General features: G+C 42.5%; 1 protein-coding gene across 1 annotated transcript in view; it reads left to right on the plus strand.

Annotated features, from left to right (window-relative positions):
* Positions 1-255: 255 nt before the first annotated feature.
* LOC121541558 (LHFPL tetraspan subfamily member 2a protein) overlaps positions 256-18,183 on the plus strand; it is a 73,010-nt gene continuing 55,082 nt past the window's right edge. Inside the window, exon 1 of the mRNA XM_041850642.2 lies at positions 256-486. The gene's annotated coding sequence lies outside the window, so the exon portion shown is untranslated. The remainder of the gene's footprint in view (positions 487-18,183) is intronic.

Raw genomic sequence — 18,183 nt, forward strand, 5'->3', positions numbered from 1 at the left:
ATGTAGTAGGGCTATGACCTCTAAATACTCTGCTCCTCTGAAGAATGTGAAGTGATCAACCTGAATGACATTGACTTGTGTTGACGAGAGAGAGAGAGAGAGAGAGAGAGAGAGAGAGAGAGAGAGAGAGAGAGAGAGAGAGAGAGAGAGAGAGAGAGAGAGAGAGAGAGAGAGAGAGAGAGAGAGAGAGAGAGAGAGAGAGAGAGAGAGAATGAATAACGTCACTCGCTCTCAGACATAAGCAGCCTGGTCGGGAGAAAACCGCTCGCGCCTCACTCATCCGTGGTCAAAGAGAGAAAGCGTGGGGAAGAAATACACTTAGACCAAGGAATCGTGTGGGTAGAGGCAGCACACTGCATTATCCACAAAGGAACTTGTAACGCAAAGATAGCGCTTTTCAAACAATTATTTCCGCCAGTTTGATTTTTTATTGAAAAGCGCCCATATTCATCGCTGGACGTTTTGCAAAACTTGGAAAACCTACCCGTAAGTAGGGGGAAGGATTTATTTTACTTTTGCCATTCAATCGGCTTTTTATCTAAAGCCTATTCCCGTTATTCACGTACACTGATGTCCTATACAATTTGTTTCCTTTTTTCCCATCTTTTCAACAATGCTTAGATTACTTTAGAAACAATTAATAGTAAATGTAATTGTTTTCATTTGTCTGTTAGCTGCTGGTTCGGCGTTTTGGGGAAAGTCGATTTGAAAACCGACTAGATTGATAGTTTGCCAGGCAACGTTGCACATTCTACTCACCCATTATTTTTCTGCATACTGATCCAATCAGCGCTGTGCCTATTATCTTGTTATTACAATGTTAGTAGTGCTGTGTATGCCTGAGAGCTATGTCAGCCGTTTCCGTCAAATTAACAGTCAAATTAACTGTGAAAAAATTACACATCAATAATAGGACACACAGGAAAGGCAATTGCCTGCACAACAAAAATGTTGCCCTTACCAAAAAAGATAGCAGTTTTGAAACTGCAGTAAAAGTGCAGTAACTGTAGTGGACTGTTGTATTTTAGATGCAGTTGAACTGCAGTTACACTAAAAAATTACTGTTATTTTGAAGGCAGTATTTGCAGCGTACTGCAGTTATACTGCACTTTAACTGCTATCTTTCTTCATAAGGGAATGAATGACATTTGATTTAAAAAAACACATTGGCCTATTTATACATGGCAAACAGGCAACTCATAATGTAAACAAATGCAGATGGGGGAGTTGTCACTGAGGCAGAAGTAGCTTTTTTCTCTCTGACCTAGTGGCTGACAGTTTGGCTGATCTCAAATGGTCCAGAGGGAACTCCCTGAACTGTGATTTCGGTGGAATATCCCAACTAGAATGTTGACCTGTCAAACTGAAGGACTAATTCATGTCAAACTAAAAAAGTCAAAAAAGGAGAGGACATATCTTTCCTAGAGGGGTCTTCAGACTGAAGTGGTCATAAATAGGCAACTTGCTAGAGTTTTTTGTTTGTTTCTGACCTTACTCCCCCTTCCCCCTTCAAAGCAACAACCTGAAAACAAATCCCACCAGTGTGTGTGTGCGTGTGCACGCGCACTTCTGTAAGCCTACGTGTGGGAGAGCCCTGGGGGGTAAGAAATATTATATTACCGGCTAAGGTGAAGCCTTTGGACCCCTGTATTGTCAACCTCATAATAGCAGAGATATAGAGATTGTGTCCCATGAAAACCATCTCATATATGAGATCTCCTATATAGGCCAGCCTGGCCTGATCCCCTTTCCTAGTTAACTCTGCAGGGGGAGTTGGCTGCCAATACAATTGTCTAAAGAATCCAAACTGAAATGCTGCAGTAAAATACTGATTTGTGTGAATAGTGGATGTGGCACTGTGTTGAATGAGAATGCTTGTTGTTGTCCCAAGGCTCAAGCCATTCAAGGAGTGTGTATAGCAACGGTCAGTAGGGAATCAATAACCATTCACCTAAGAACAGTTTTAGTCCTAGTGTTAAGTTTGGACTCCTCTGTTTTAATTATCTCTTTTACTTTTCTCTTGTTCTTTTCTATGTTTCCCGTCTCAGTACTTGCATTAAATACCCAAGACACATTTAGAAAGACAGGACCTTTAAAGTGAATTGCTAAATATGCTACCATTCATTGTCACATTATAGCCAACCCCGAATGCGTGGCAGTGGCATGCTGCAGCACAGTCACTGTGTGGTCTTGGTCACAAGTTGACACTTTCCATCCTGCTCTGTTTGTTTGACCCCATTTCTTTAGATCACCATCTTTAACAGGCACCAAGTTGTGGTTTAGAAGTTTAATGTCACATCATTGAATGGGGACTCAACTGTGTCTAAGAATAAAGATGGCAGCCATTGGAAGGCCGGCTGTGGAGTGGACTACTGGCTATGGTTAGTGCTGGAGGGCCCGTGACACGTGGTGTCCCTCAGAGCTCCATGTTTGGACCAATAAAAACCTGGAATAAAACAGGCTTCAATCATTACGGGCTTGCTGGAGACGGCTCCTCTGTTCTGCTCTGTTCAGCTCTGGCCTCAGGAAAATGGGAAAATATACGCTTCCTCCTGCTGGCTGCCTTGGCAGGCTAGGAGTGCAGCAGTTGCTTCGGAAAAGTTATTTAATGTTGTTGTTTTTTAATTCTCCCTTTGCCTAAACAGAATGATGAATTATCAAAGAGTGGAAAAAATCTTACCAGCCTCTGCTATTTTGCGGCCTGCCTGGTGCAGTGGGAGTGCAGTTGGCGATTATTTTAATGTCATATAAAACCTCCACGACTTCGACTGGCAACCAGTTCATACAGACCACATAGACTGCTCTCCAAAGTTAAACTTTTCTGCTCTTTGATGACATTGTCTGCATGTGTGTGTCATCAGTCCAGGCCCCTGACCTCAGTTTATAGCTTTCGTCAATATGTTCCCCTTTGGCATGGCGACGCTTAAAGCGACTTTCAATTGGAGGGTTTGGTGCAGTGATACACACACCTTCTCAATGCCCACAGTGGTCAGGCCCTTTCCAAAGATAAACATTTGCTCTGATGATTAAGTTAACGTCAATATTTGGAGGGGGTTCTTAGCTGAAATCAGATCCTTTCTCTATCAGTGTGTGTATGAAACCCGAGGCTGGACCACAGGCTCGGTGTGACAGGCCTGTGAAATTGGCTGATTAAATGGAATCTGTGGGGTCAGGGGTCAGGCTGTAGTGTGGAGGCAGGGATCCACATCTGGTGTACAGTTTGGCACCACAGGACCCCACTACTCACTACTAGAGGAGATAGGCCTTATAACAAGTCTGTTTGGTTTGCATCAGATTGCCTGAAGGGGAATGAAAAAAGGAACGAGCAATACGCCGTACTCCATTTAAATTCCTATTTTACCATACCAGGGTTTGTAGTTTAGAGATGGTGTTCTATAAGAGATGCTGTTACTCAAGCAGTAGGTTAGAGTTGCTGGTTTTCAGTACTGGTCCGCCCCTTCAACCACTGTTTGCATCATACTGCTTCAAACTAAAACATTACAGATGCAGGAGGGGGACTGAGTAAAAAAAGAGAATTTTCACTGACTCACTGCAACATCTGGTATTGACATAGTCATTGTTTTTTAATTTCTGCCCCCACCCCCTCTACGATATTCTTTGATGTTGGTGTGCAAGTCAGTCGGCTAGAAGCCTTTCAACAACAACCCCCAGGAACCCTCTAAGCGATCCAACACGCGAAATGAAGATTTTTCAACGTGTCTTGTTTCTCGAAGATCAGTTAATTGACTCTAAAACCAGCATACTGACTCTGAGGAGGGCTGCATTGGAACACAGGCAGGCGGGCCTACTGCCTGACTAACTGGGTCAAATTACGTTATGAGGTTTTCTGTCCCAGCCTCCCAAAAGGAGACTTTGTGATTGAATTAAAAGCAGCCGTCTGTCTGTCCGAGGGCTTTATAGACCCACAGAGAGTTGGGAGGGTTGGGAGATGCTCTCCTACAGGAGGCTCTGGATGGAAAAGTGTCTCTCAATTTTAGTCAGCAGAGCACAGTGGAAAAGGAGGGCAGTAGGATGGTATGACTATTATCCTGTCTTTTTATTTTTGCGAAATGTGTGTGTGTACACACTGTGTAAATGCTTTACAGTGGTTGTATAGCGGGTCATTGCTATGTAAAAGGCCAAAGGAGTGGAAGCAGTTAAGGTGATGAAGTTTTTCCATGATGGTCTAAAGAAATGAAGATTTCACAACCAGAACCATCCTCCTCAGAGTCATCTTCACCAGATCATAGTAATGTGTAGAACTGTATAGAATAGTGAATACAACATTCTTTCTCTCAGTCTCAGCCGCTTTCTCTCTCTCTCTCTCTCTCTCTCTCTCTCTCTCTCTCTCTCTCTCTCTCTCTCTCTCTCTCTCTCTCTCTCTCTCTCTCTCTCTCTCTCTCTCTCTCTCTCTTTCTCCTCTATTCTCTCTCTCAGTCATGCACACTGTTAAGATTAGGCAGCGTCGGAGTGAATCTGTCTTCTCTCCTCTATTTTTCTCCCTTTCCCTGAGTGTACTTTGCTTTACACTCATTCATACTCTGACACATTCTTCCTCCTCTCCCACCGTCCTTTGGGCTCCTGTGGCTCCCAGAGATGAAGCTCTGCTGGGGGTACAACAGAAACTCCCGACCCCCTATTGGCACCTACCAGCCCCCAGCCTGGTCCCTTTACTGGGAAACCAGCAGGGTGGGGCCCACATAATAACAAAGAACTACCCCCCTCCTCTCTCTCTCTTTCTCTCTCTCTCTTGCTCTCTCTCTCTCTCTCTCTCTCTCTCTCTCTCTCTCTCTCTCTCTCTCTCTCGCTCTCTCTCTCTCTCTCTCTCAATTCAATTCAAAGAGGCTTTATTGGCATGAGAAACATATGTTTACATTGCCAAAGCAAATGAAATAAACAATCAACAAAAGTGAGAAGACACAAAATAATATCAACAAAAATAATATCAACAAAAAACGGTTAGAAATTAACAGTATCACAAAGGTTTTAAAAAGAGAAACACATTTCAAGTCTCTCTCTCTCCCTCCCTCTCTCTCTTCCTAAGAATAAGACATCCAGAGACTGACTGACAGGGGGGAGGTGGGGGAGTAGAAGGGGTTGAGGGAGGAGGTTAGGGGGCAGGCCCGGGGAGGTTCCAGTCTGTCTGGCTGAACAAGCAAAGGTGAGTTGGGGTTGGTTGGGGTTTTGTCCCATTGTGTCTGTCGATGGGTCAGTCTCAGGGAACTAGGGACAGACAGACGGACATCAGCCTTTCCCAGCTGGTCTATCATAGAAATTAAATTCAGATTAGCTGTTTGTATTTCCACTTTGTATGGGAAGTAATGTGCAGATCTGTTATTTCTGCATATAACATGCTCAGTGTAGCCAACATGGAAAGGTTCTACTAGTCCAGTGATCCACTAAAACTGGTTCCCTTTTTGCCGATATGACACTTGAGGACAATGGACATTCTTTCCTTTATGGATTCTGAGTTCCTTGTAGAAGGATCCTTTCAGCCATCCTTAGGTTGCCGTGGCAGCAGACGTTCTGTCCGGGGTTTATGGATATTGATTGGCTGGAACTCAAGTGACCCGGGCCTCAGCCTCACAGCTGTATGCTAATGAAGAGAGAGATTACAGCCAATCAGAAACACCTGGCCCTCTGCGCCTGGTGATAAGGAGATGATCATATGGTGCGTGTCTGTTTATTAACAATATGCTTTGAGTTGGGTTTGGTACTGGTGTTGAAGATGGCAGGCTACATGATTGTAGTGGTTAGTCAGGCTTTGTGATATGTCTGAAGATAGAACTGTTCACTGTGGTAAATAAATCAACTCCACCCTCCTGTAGAAGTCAAGAAGTCTAATCAAGCGCTGATCAAACTATTTTCTAGCTAACAGTTAGTTTATGACTGAACTGCTGTCCTCTTCTGTTTAGGACCTGGCTTTCCCTGTCACCATTACTACCCCACTTCAGTTTGGATTGGCAAGCCTTCACCAATCATTATCACCAGCAGCTAGGGCCATCGTAGCGCCACAGTCACAAACCAACTGCCATAACGGTCTCTCTCTTTCTCCTTCGGTCCCCCCCTCGCTCAATTCAATTCAATTCAAATGGCTTTATTGGCATGGGAAACATATGTTACATTGCCAAACCAAGTGAAATAGATAATAAACAAAAGTGAAATAAACAATCAAAAATGAACAGTAAACTCACAAAAGTTCCAAAGGAATAGAGACATTTCAAATCATATTATGGCTATATACAGTGTTGTAACAATCTGCAAATAGTTAAAGTACAAAAGGGAAAATAAATAAACATAAATATGGATTGTGTTTACAATGGTGTTTGTTCTTCACTGGTTGCCCTTTTTCTTGTGGTAACGGGTCACAAATCTTGCTGCTGTGACGGCACACTGTGGTATTTCACCCAATAGATATGGGAGTTTATCAAAATTGGATTTGTTTTAGAATTATTTGTGGGTCTGTGTAATCTGAGGAAAATATGTGTCTCTAATATGGTCATACATTTGGCAGGAGGTTAGGAAGTACAGCTCAGTTTCCACCTCATTTTGTGGGCAGTGTGCACATAGCCTGTCTTCTCTTGAGAGCCAGGTTTGCCTACGGCGGCCTCTCTCAATAGCAAGGCTACGCTCACTTAGTCTGTACATAGTCAAAGCTTTCCTTAATTTTGGGTCAGTCACAGCGGTCAGGTATTCTGCCACTGTGTACTCTCTGTTTAGGGCCTACTAGCACCAGTTTGCTCTGTTTTTTGGTTAATTCTTTCCAATGTGTCAAGTAATTATCTTTTTGTTTGCTCATGATTTGGTTGGGTCTAATTGTGTTGCTGTTGCTGTCCTGGGGCTCTGTGGAGTCTGTTTGTGTTTGTGAACAGAGACACAGGACCAGCTTGCTTAGGGGACACTTTTCTAGGTAAATCTCTCTGTAGGTGATGGCTTTGTTATGGGTTTGGGAATTGCTTCCTTTTAGGTGGTTGTAGAATTTAACGGCTCTTTTCTGGATTTTGATCATTAGTGGGGATTGGTCTGATTCTGCTCTGCATGCATTATTTGGTGTTTTACGTTGTACACGGAGGATGTTTTTGCAGAATACAGAGTCTCAATTTGGTCTCAATTTGGTGTTTGCCCCATTTTGTGAATTCTTGGTTGGTGAGCAGACCCCAGACCTTACAACCATAAAGGGCAATGGGTTCTATAACTGATTCAAATATTTTTAGCCAGATCCTAATTGGGATGTCGAATGTTATGTTCCTTTTGATGGTGTAGAAGGCCCTTCTTGCCTTGTCTCTCAGATCGTTCACAGCTTTGTGGAAGTTACCTGTGGTGCTGATGTTTAGGACGAGGTAGGTATATATTTTTTGTGTTCTCTAGGGCAACGGTGTATAGATGGAATTAGTATTTGTGGTCCTGGCAACTGGACCTTTTTTGGAACAGCAGTCTTACTGAGATTTACTGTCAGGGCCCAGGTCTGACAGAATCTGTGCAGAATATCTAGGTGCTGCTGTAGGCCATCCTTGATTGGGGATCTCTCGCTTTCTCTTTCTCTCTCTCCTCTTGGCCCACTAAGTTGTGCTAAAGACATGTTGTCCTCTTCCAGACTAGTGTTAGATTATTTTTCAAGCCATACAGTATTTCAGTGAGGTGCGAGAGCCCTAAGTCTATGAGTGATTTCCAACTGTAAACCAGGGTCTGCTAGTTAGGTGTTGAAGGGTATCTGACTCAATAGGTGATAATGACTTACACACACTGGGCACTATTCAATCAAAGGGGCTATGTGGAAGTGTCAGGGCTAAGGTAAACCAACCAACAGTCTTATATTGAGTTAAAGTACTTGAGTTTTGTGCACTTTCACATAGTTAATATGTTTCTATTGATTTCCATTTATTATGGCTAATCAATCCAAACATATAAGATATAATCATATTCTCAGTGCAAGAAGCATGAAGAGCTAGTGTTTTGATATTGTATTTTCAGTGAATAAGGCCCACTGTTTGAATGGAAGCCAAGGGCCCTGGTCGCTGTGTATAGGCCAGGGTAATGGTGTGTACCAGGTCTCTCTGTGTAATGTATGTAATGGATAGTGTAAGATTAATGGTGTGTGCAGCTGTGAATGCATTTGTAGCAGCAAGAAAGAGTCTCCAGGGTTAGCTGCTGCTGCTGCAGGTGACCGGAGAGCTTTCACACTGGACCGGACGGGGGCGGGATATAATGTTACAGCACATAGGGGACTATAGACACACACGCACGCACGCACACACTCACACACACACACACACACTCACACATGCCTTATCAGATTCAATGACATGAAGCTTGTTTTTATTGTCTCTAATTGTTCATGTTAGACTGCCCAAGGACAAACTGTGAGCTCTTAAACAATAACAGACAGACAATGCGACAGAGACAGATGCAGTCTGATTGTTTGGCAATGACCGTACATCCAGTTAAATCCACATAAAACAGCACATTGTCCCAAGGCCCCAGAACTCATATCCCTCTGTCTCATGAATACAGGACTAATTGAACTTAGCTGAAATTAGCCAAAGCAGTTATATCACCACTGTACAGCCTCTCCTCTCCTAATCAGCAGATGTATCCTGTTTGATGAAATCTCAGGTGCTGTATGGGCAGCAAGGCACTGACATACTTTCAGTTACTAAACAAACACAGAATGAACTGACACAGTTTCAGCTTCACCTCAAGCTCACCTTCCTCTCTCCCCTCCCCCCCTTTCCATTGTCTATAAACCTGCAGTGCTCTACTCCTGTCAGGGAGGCTTCCTGTGAGGCTACAGAAATACAGTGCCTTCAGAAAGTATTCGCACCCCTTGAATTTTTCCTAATTTTGTTGTGTTACAGCCTGAATTTAAAAATGATTAAATTGAGATTTTGTGTCACTGGCCTACACACAAAATCCCATAATGTCAAAGTGGAATTATGTTTTAGGACATTTTTACACATTTATAAAAATGAAAAGCTTAAATGTCTTGAGTCAATAAGTATTCAAACCCTTTGTTATGGCAAGCCTAAATAAATTAAGAAGTAAAAATGTGCTTAACAGGTCACATAATAAGTTGCATGGACTCATAATAGGGTTTAACATGATTTTTTAATGACTACCTCATATCTGTACCCCACACGTACACTGAGTGTACAAAACATTGACACCTTCCTAATATTGAGTTGGACCATTCTTAATACACACGGGAAACTGTTGAGCATGAAAAACACAGCAGCGTTGCAGTTCTTGACACAAACCGGTGCGCCTGGCACCTACTACCATACCCCGTTCAAAGACCCTTAAATGTTTTGTCTTGCCCATTCACCGTCTGAATGGCACATGGACACAATCAATGTTTCAATTGTCTCAAGGCTTAAAAATCCTTCTTTAAACAGTCTCTTCCCCTTCATCTACACTGATTGAAGTGGATTTAACAAGTGACATCAATAAGGGATCATAGCTTTTACCTGGATTCACCTGGTCAGTCTATGTCATAGAAAGAGCAGGTGTCCTTAATGTTTTGTACATTCAGTGTATCTGTAAGGTCCCTCAGTCGAGCAGTGAATTTCAAACACAGATTCAACCACAAAGACTATGGAGGTTTTCCAATGCCTCGCAAATAAGGGCACCTATTGGTAGATGGGTAAAAAAAAAAAAGTAGGCACTGAGTATCCCTTTGAGCATGGTGAAGTTATTAATTACACTTTGGATGGTGTACCAATACACCCAGTCACTACAAAGATGCAGGCATCCTTCCTAACTCAGTTGCCGGAGAGGAAGGAAACCGCTCAAGGATTTCATCATGAGGCCAATGGTGACTTTAAAACAGTTACAGAGTTTAATGGCTGTGATAGGAGAAAACTGAGAATGGATCAACAACATTCTAGTTACTCCACAATACTAACCTAAATGACAAGAGTGAAAATAAGGAAGCCTGTACAGAATACAAATATTCCAAAACATGCATTATTTTTGCAATAAGTTACTAAACCAAAACTGCAAAAAAATTGGGAAAGAAATTAACTTTATTTCTTGAATACAAAGCGTTATGTTTCGGGCAAATCCAACACAACACATCACTGAGTACCACTCTTCATATTTTCAAGCATGGTGGTGGCTGCATCATGTTATGGATGTGCTTGTCATTGGCGAGGACTAGGGAGTGTTTTTTGAAGAAAAAACCCCAGAATAGAGTTAAGCGCCAAGTCTGGGACCAAAAGGCTCCTTAACAGCTTCTACCCTGAAGCCTAAGACTGCTGAACAGTTCATCAAGTGACTACCCAGACTATTTACATTGACCCCCTTATTTTATTATGTTTTGCACTGACTCTCTTGCACAGGCTCGATGTACACTCACACATACTACAATGACACTCCAACACACACACAGAAACACACACAAAACACACACATGTATATTGACGCCACACACACACACATTCACATTCCTTCACATATGCTGCTGCTACTCTCTGTTTATTATCTACAGTGAGGGAAAAAAGTATTTGATCCCCTGCTGATTTTGTACGTTTGCCCACTGACAAAGACATGAGCAGTCTATAATTTCAATGGTAGGTTTATTTGAACAGTGAGAGACAGAATAACAACAACAAAATCCAGAAAAACGCATGTCAAAAATGTTATAAATTGATTAGCATTTTAATGAGGGAAATAAGTATTTGACCCCCTCAGAAAGATTTCTGGCTCCCAGGTGTCTTTTATACAGGTAACGAGCTGGGATTAGGAGCGCACTCTTAAAGGGACTGCTCCTAATCTCAGTTTGTTACCTGTATAAAAGACACCTGTCCACAGAAGCAATCAATCAATCAGATTCCAAACTCTCCACCATGGCCAAGACCAAAGAGCTCTCCAAGGATGTCAGGGACAAGATTGTAGACCTACACAAGGCTGGAATGGGCTACAAGACCATCGTCAAGCAGCTTGGTGAGAAGGTGACAACAGTTGGTGCGATTATTCGCAAATGGAAGAAACACAAAAGAACTGTCAATCTCCCTCGGCCTGGGGCTCCATGCAAGATCTCACCTCGTGGAGTTGCAATGATCATGAGAACGGTGAGGAATCAGCACAGACCTACACGGGAGGATCTTGTCAATGATCTCAAGGCAGCTGGGACCATAGTCACCAATAAAACAATTGGTAACACACTACGCCATGAAGGACTGAAATTCTGCAGCACCCGCAAGGTCCCCCTGCTCAAGAAAGCACATATACATGCCCGTCTGAAGTTGTCAATGAACATCTGAATGATTCAGAGGAGAACTGGGTGAAAGTGTTGTTGTCAGATGAGACCAAAATCGAGCTCTTTGCCATCAACTCAACTCGCCGTGTTTGGAGGAGGAGGAATGCTGCCTATGACCCCAAGAACACCATCCCCACCATCAAACATGGAGGTGGAAACATTATGCTTTGGGGGTGTTTTTCTGCTAAGGGGACAGGACAACTTCACCGCATCAAAGGGACGGTGGACGGGGCCATGTACCGTCAAATCTTGGGTGAGAACCTCCTGCCCTCAGCCAGGGCATTGAAAATGGGTCGTGAATGGGTATTCCAGCATGACAATGACCCAAAACACACGGCCAAGGCAACAAAGGAGTGGCTCAAGAAGAAGCACATTAAGGTCCTGGAGTGGCCTAGCCAGTCTCCAGACCTTAATCCCATAGAAAATCTGTGGAGGGAGCTAAAGGTTTGAGTTGCCAAACGTCAGCCTCGAAACCTTAATGACTTGGAGAAGATCTGCAAAGAGGAGTGGGACAAAATCCCTCCTGAGATCTTTGCAAACCTGGTGGCCAACTACAAGAAACATCTGACCTCTGTGATTACCATCAAGGGTTTTGCCACCAAGTACTAAGTCATGTTTTGCAGAGGGGTCAAATACTTATTTCCCTCATTAAAATGCAAATCAAATTATAACATTTTTACATGCATTTTTCTGGATTTCTTTGTTGTTATTCTGTCTCTCACTGTTCAAATAAACCTACCATTAAAATTATAGACTGATCATGTCTTTGTCAGTGGGCAAACGTACAAAATCAGCAGGGGATCAAATACTTTTTTCCCTCACTGTATGCATAGTCACTTTACCCCTACCTACATTTACATATTACCTCAATTACCTCGACTAACTCGTACCCCTGCATGTTTACTTGGTACCGGTACCCCCTGTATATGGCCTCGTTATTGTTATTGATTGTGATACTATTTTTCCCTTAGTTTATTTAGCAAACTTTTCTTATTTTTAAAACTCTGCATTGTTGGTTAAGGGCTCATATGTAAGCATTTCACGGTAAGGTCTACACCTGTTGTATTCATCGCATGTGACAAATAACATTTGATTTGAAAACCTGGTTCAGTCTGCTTTCCAACAGACACTGGGAGACATATTCACCTTTCAGCAGGACAATAACCTAAAACACAAGGCCAAATATACACTGGAGTTGCTTACTAAGACGACAATGAATGCTCCTGAGTGGCCTAGTTACAGTTTGGACTTAAATCGGCTTGCAAATCTATGGCAAGACTTGAAAATCGCTGTCTAGCAATGATCAACAACCAACTTGACAGAGCTTGAAGAATTTTCAAAAGAATAATGTGTAAATATTGTACAATCCAGGTGTGCAAAGCTCTTAGAGACTTACACAGAAAGACTCACAGCTGTAATCACTGCCAAATGTGATTCGAACATGTATTGCAAACATTTCTAAATACATGTTTTCACTTCGGCATTATGTGGTATTGTGTGTAGATGGGTGAGAAATAAAATCAGTTTAATCCATTCAGAATTCAGGCTGTAACACAACTAAATGTGGAATATGTCAAGGGGTATGAATACTTTCTGAAGGCACCATATTGCTTCAAACGTATGATAACAATTGGATGACTTTGGGAGTTTCAATAAGCAACAACTTGACGCCTTCCATTGCATTAGGCTACTTTATTCCAATATGTTCATCATTCAGTGATATTTATTCCAGTGGTGGAAAAAGTATCCAATTGTTACACTGTAAAAGCAAAGATACCTTAATAGAAAATGACTCAAGTAAAAGTGAATGTCACCCAGTAAAATACTACTTGAGTTTTAAATATACTTAAGTATCAAAAGTAAAAGTATAAATCATTTCAAATTCCTTATATTAAGCAAACCAGACAAATTTCATTTTTATTTTATTTTACTTACGGATAGCCAAGGGCACACTCCAACATTCAGACATAATGTACAAACAAATAATTTGTGTTTAGTGAGTCCGCCAGATCAGAGGCAGTAGAGATGACCAGGGATGTTCTCTTGATAAGTGTGTGAATTTGACCATTTTCCTGTCCTGCTAAGCATTAATAATGTAATGAGTACTTTTGGGTGTCAGGGAAAATGTATGGAGTTAAAAGTACATTATTTTATTTAGGAATGTAGTGAAGTAAAAGTGAAAGTAGTCAAAAATATAAACAGTAAAGTAAAGTACAGATACCCCAAAAAACTACTTAAGTAGTACTTTAAAGTATTTTTACAGAAGTACTTTACACCACTGATTTATTCCCACAGTAATTTTTTATGGATCCATCCAGTTGTGGTTAAGAAAACAGTGCATGTGGTGGGCTGTGCGAAGAGATGGGTGAAGTTTAGAACTGCCTGGAGGATAGTAGTAATGGGCACTGCCTAGAAACCATCAAGAGCTTAAGAGCGTAGTGCATGTGTGCCATTACAGCTACATTACAGCTACATTTCATACTAAGCCGTATGCAGAACTCTACCAATCATGACTAGGTCGGTTGGCGGAAATAAAAGTAGAGGCTTTGTCGCCGGCAATACCTTTCATATATAAAGAAAAGTCGGTGCTAAAGTTGGCGGAAAAACGTATTGGTTTGAAAGGTGTATTAGAGACATTACAGGCTTCATTATGGCCTTGTTAATGTAAAGCCATCAGATTCCTGGGGGGAAATGGCCCGTGCTACTGAAGGGGGAGACTAGGAGTGGCTTCTTTACTGCTGAGAAGTATTGAATACCAATGGATTACAATGGAAACTGATCACAGTCAATACTCAGGAAGAACAGAAATAGGATTAGTCTCGACCAGGAAGGAAGAGAGGAAGGAGGAAATGTGTCTGGTCCAATAGTGGATGCTTTCTCCTGGGAGAGTCAGGGTTGGCCCAGGTCCATTCCAGGAGTATTAACCTCCCATCCGTTATTATTGGACAGTTATTAGCCATGCCTCTGCGTGTGTGTGTGTGTGTGTCCATGCTAAGTATATCAGAGAACACATTATAGCTCAGACACCCCGGTGGGATTGTCAAACGTTTGCCTGCCCAAAGTACTTAGCACCTCTGAACAGTGTCGGCTGTCAATCTCTTTTGTGTTCACACAGCAACTTTGAAGTCGTCAGCAACTCAGCCTTGTTAAAATACTCCAAACAAGAAGGTAGCCGTAGCGTTGTTTGGCAATGTGTGTTGCTTATGGTCTAGATTCCAATGTTAGCTAGCTGCGCTAATGTTGCTATTTTGCAGAAAGTACTTGTTGATAATAGCCAGATGGCCACAGCTAGATAACTACCTAGCAAGATGTTGAAGAAACTATTCAATTCACTCTCCATAATCCCATACTGCCAGTGCCAGCCCATAGCCAAATGTTTAGCTAGCTAACATTAGCATATTTGCTTATTAGCACAACATAGCTTGCTAGCTAAGGACACTGCACTATCACAGGCAGCTGTTTCATGGAAACGAATCCAGTGTGATTTAAATATAATGTTAATACTAGCTACAGTGGTTAGCTATCTTGGAGGAATTATTTCGTTTTGTGTGCATTGCGTCTTTGCGCTTAGCTAGCTACCATCCCATAGCTTATATTGCATATGAAATGTGACTGGCTCATGACATTTTGCCATGGATGTATGGAGAAAATGCCCACTTTTTTCCTTTTTGTTGTCAAGTTGTTGGCCATTGACAAGCATTGCAATTCTACAAATAGAAATGGCAAGTCCGTCGCTGTCGGATCGGCACGCAGCAGGTACCGCTTTTGTTCTAGCAAGAGAAGGAACGACCTCCCACTTTGATAAGTACCTATCAGCAGTCTATCGGCAGTGAGATTCTCGGTGTGTTTCATGCTTTAGTCTCTCTCTGACTCAAGGCATCAGGGACCCATCCTAAGTCTGTCAGAGAACGGATATCATAAAGTTATGAACCAACCCGTTCCCATATTCACAGCACTCTTTAAATCTGCAGGCCAAATGTATTCACTAGTGTGTGTGTGTGTGTGTGTGTGCCTCTGCGTGCCTCTGCTGTCGTATTGTGTTGCATATTTATACTCTGTTCTCCTGCCTTGGCTGCATGCGATCAGATAAGTCAGCTCATTCTCTCAGTTGGAACAATGAAGTCAACTAAGCAGCACACAGGCCAGAAGCCCCCAGTCATTGAGTTCATAACCATCCTCTCCTATCCTGGCCAGTAGAGTAGTGTGCTGCTGGAAGGTGCTGTGTCTTTGTTACAGATGTGTTTCTGGTCAGATATTTTCCATCAGGCAGTAGCTGGCCTAGCAGACAGAGAGAGAGACAGGTCCTCATTGTTAGGCTGATGTTGTCCAGCCATCTGTGCAGCTCCACAGCCTCTACTCTACTCAGCTATTAGAGTCATCACTGCAAGCTGATGTAATCAGTCTCTGTGTGTGGTCGCTTGTGGGCAACACACACGAACATGCATGCACACACACACGCACAGACACTCACATGCAAGCACAGTGCACCATACGCAAAATACACACACCTACAATACACGAACGAACGCCTACATACATACAACTTACACACATGCAGCATACACACACCATCATAAAGACAGAGGAAATGAGAGTGTGTGTTTAGCCTAATCATTAAGTTAGCTCTGAGTCTGTAGTCAACAACGTGCATATTGCCTAAGGGTCGGTTTGCACACCTTGTATTTCAACATTACAGCTGGTGTCCTGTCTAAATGGCCCAAGTTGCACAGCAGTAAAGTGAAAGTGAAGGTGTGAGTGTGTTCACGGGAACAAGGTTTATTTTGCAGAGGCAACTAAGTGCTCTTGGAAGTGATGATGTCATTAAAAAGGGACTGAGTTTTGTTTGGATCTCTACTTCAGTTTCTGTTGAACTTCTCTCACACATCCAGTGTGTTCCTTAGTCCATGCCCCTTGGTTGGGACAGCGAAGTAGTAGGCTGGGCAGTAAACTGCATTTTACTATATACCATTTTGATATACGAGCCAGTTTGGATTTTTACTTTACCTTACATAACGGTATTTCAATGTTTGGTTTGTTAAATGTAATATAAATGTAATAACTGAGTGATGAAACTCTAAAAATAAGGGACTGCTAACAGTTGAGATCTGCTAATTTGCTAGCAAGAGCTTCGGGTTTGCACTGCACACATGTACCTTTATCCCATGAATAGTGCATGTGAGGCAATGTTGGTGGAAAAGATGTGCACATATACTTTTCTGCCATGAATCTTGCCTGTGAGGCAGTGCGGGAGCCAAAAAGCACCCAGTGAAAGTAAGAACTGCCATTTAATCAATTGAAAATACATGGTCCTAGAGGAGAATAATTCATAAAGGAATAGTGACTTTTTCATAAAGAAGAGGCATACAAAGACAAAACAAATGTTTTACAGTGTGAAAATGATAACACATGAGTGAAGGAAATGCAGAAATTGATGAAAATGCAGAAAATAATTTTCATGTTGAAGTTTGATTGAACAGTATAAATCAATCAGAAGAGCGAAAGCCCCATTAAAACCACTTAGGATATATTTGTTGCCGCCCTAGGATCATGCACTACTCATGAAGAATATTTAGAACTTTTATTATTAAAAAACATAAAATCATACCGTCAAAAATTTAAAAAGTAGGGCTGGGCCACATCGCCCAGCCCTACGAGGTAGCAACAGTATATGTTTTTCTGTACATCAGTCTAAATGTAAAGCACACATCCTGAGTTAGGAGTAAAGAGCGATGTTGCCTCAGTCCCAGTCGCTCACTCTCTCTCTCATTCTCTCTCTGAGGCAGCTAGCTAGCCCCGACACCAAACGGAAGCTGCAGCGCCACCACAAATCCAAAGGTTTTTCCTTTTCCTCCTCTCGTCTCTTTGAAGAGCTCCTGGCAAGGCTTTCAAAGGCCCTGGTCTCCTCTCGTCTCCTCGCTGGTCTCCCAACATAATGTGTGTTAAATGTAAGACAGCTGGCCAACAGAGTAAGAAATAACAGAAACAGACCAGGGTTTATAGCTTGGTTATTATTCTGCAGAAATATAATTGGTTGTGTTTGTCGTCTCAGTATTTCTAAATAATATACAGTGGAATTCAGGGTTAACACCCCTACTCTTGCAATAAGTGGCATGGGATTTTTTTGTGACCACAGAGAGTCCGGATACCCGTTTAACGTCCCAGCCGAAAGACTGCACCCTGCGCAGGGCAATGTCCCCTTCACTGCCCTGGGGCATTAGGATCTCCTTAGACTGGAGGGAAGAGTGCCCCCTACTGGACCTCCAACACCACTTCCAGCAGCATCTGGTCTCTCATCAAGGGACCGACCAGGACCAACCCTGCTTAGCTTCAGAGGCAAGCCAGCAGTGGGATGCAGGGTTGAAAGCTGCTGGCAATGGCTGCAGGCGTTTCTCATACAGTGGAGTCAGAATAAACAAAACAAATCAAATGTTATTTAAAGTGCATTTCACCACAATTAGCAATAGCAACACATTTTACACAACCCTAATGGAGTCATGTGAGTGAGCATAGGAGTGCCAGTGTGTAACAGATGGAGAGATGATACAGAAAGCATCTTCCAAGGAAACGTTCTGTCTCTGTGGTATTTGTCTCTTTAACTCCCCTCCTTTTCTTTACATTTTGATCCCTTACTTTCTCTCCCTACCGCCTCCTTTCAAACCCTCCTTTCACTTTCTCTTTCACCCCTTGGTCTATCAAACACACATGCACAAACAAACATATAGCCAAGTGAGGGGTGTGTGTGAGAGAGAGAGTAAAGCAGTACTGACCTTCACTTCTATCATTCAGCCATTCAGTCACAGCTTGAGAAACGTATAGGTCCAGAGAGAGTTCCCCAGTAGCCCCCTCCTACCCCACCCCATCACTTAACTTCCCCAAACACCCCACCCCTTCCCCGAACCCCCCTAACTGCGGGGTTGGCCACAGTG

The sequence above is a fragment of the Coregonus clupeaformis genome, chromosome 27 (genome assembly GCF_020615455.1).
Source record: "Coregonus clupeaformis isolate EN_2021a chromosome 27, ASM2061545v1, whole genome shotgun sequence".
Taxonomy (NCBI): Eukaryota; Metazoa; Chordata; class Actinopteri; order Salmoniformes; family Salmonidae; genus Coregonus; species Coregonus clupeaformis.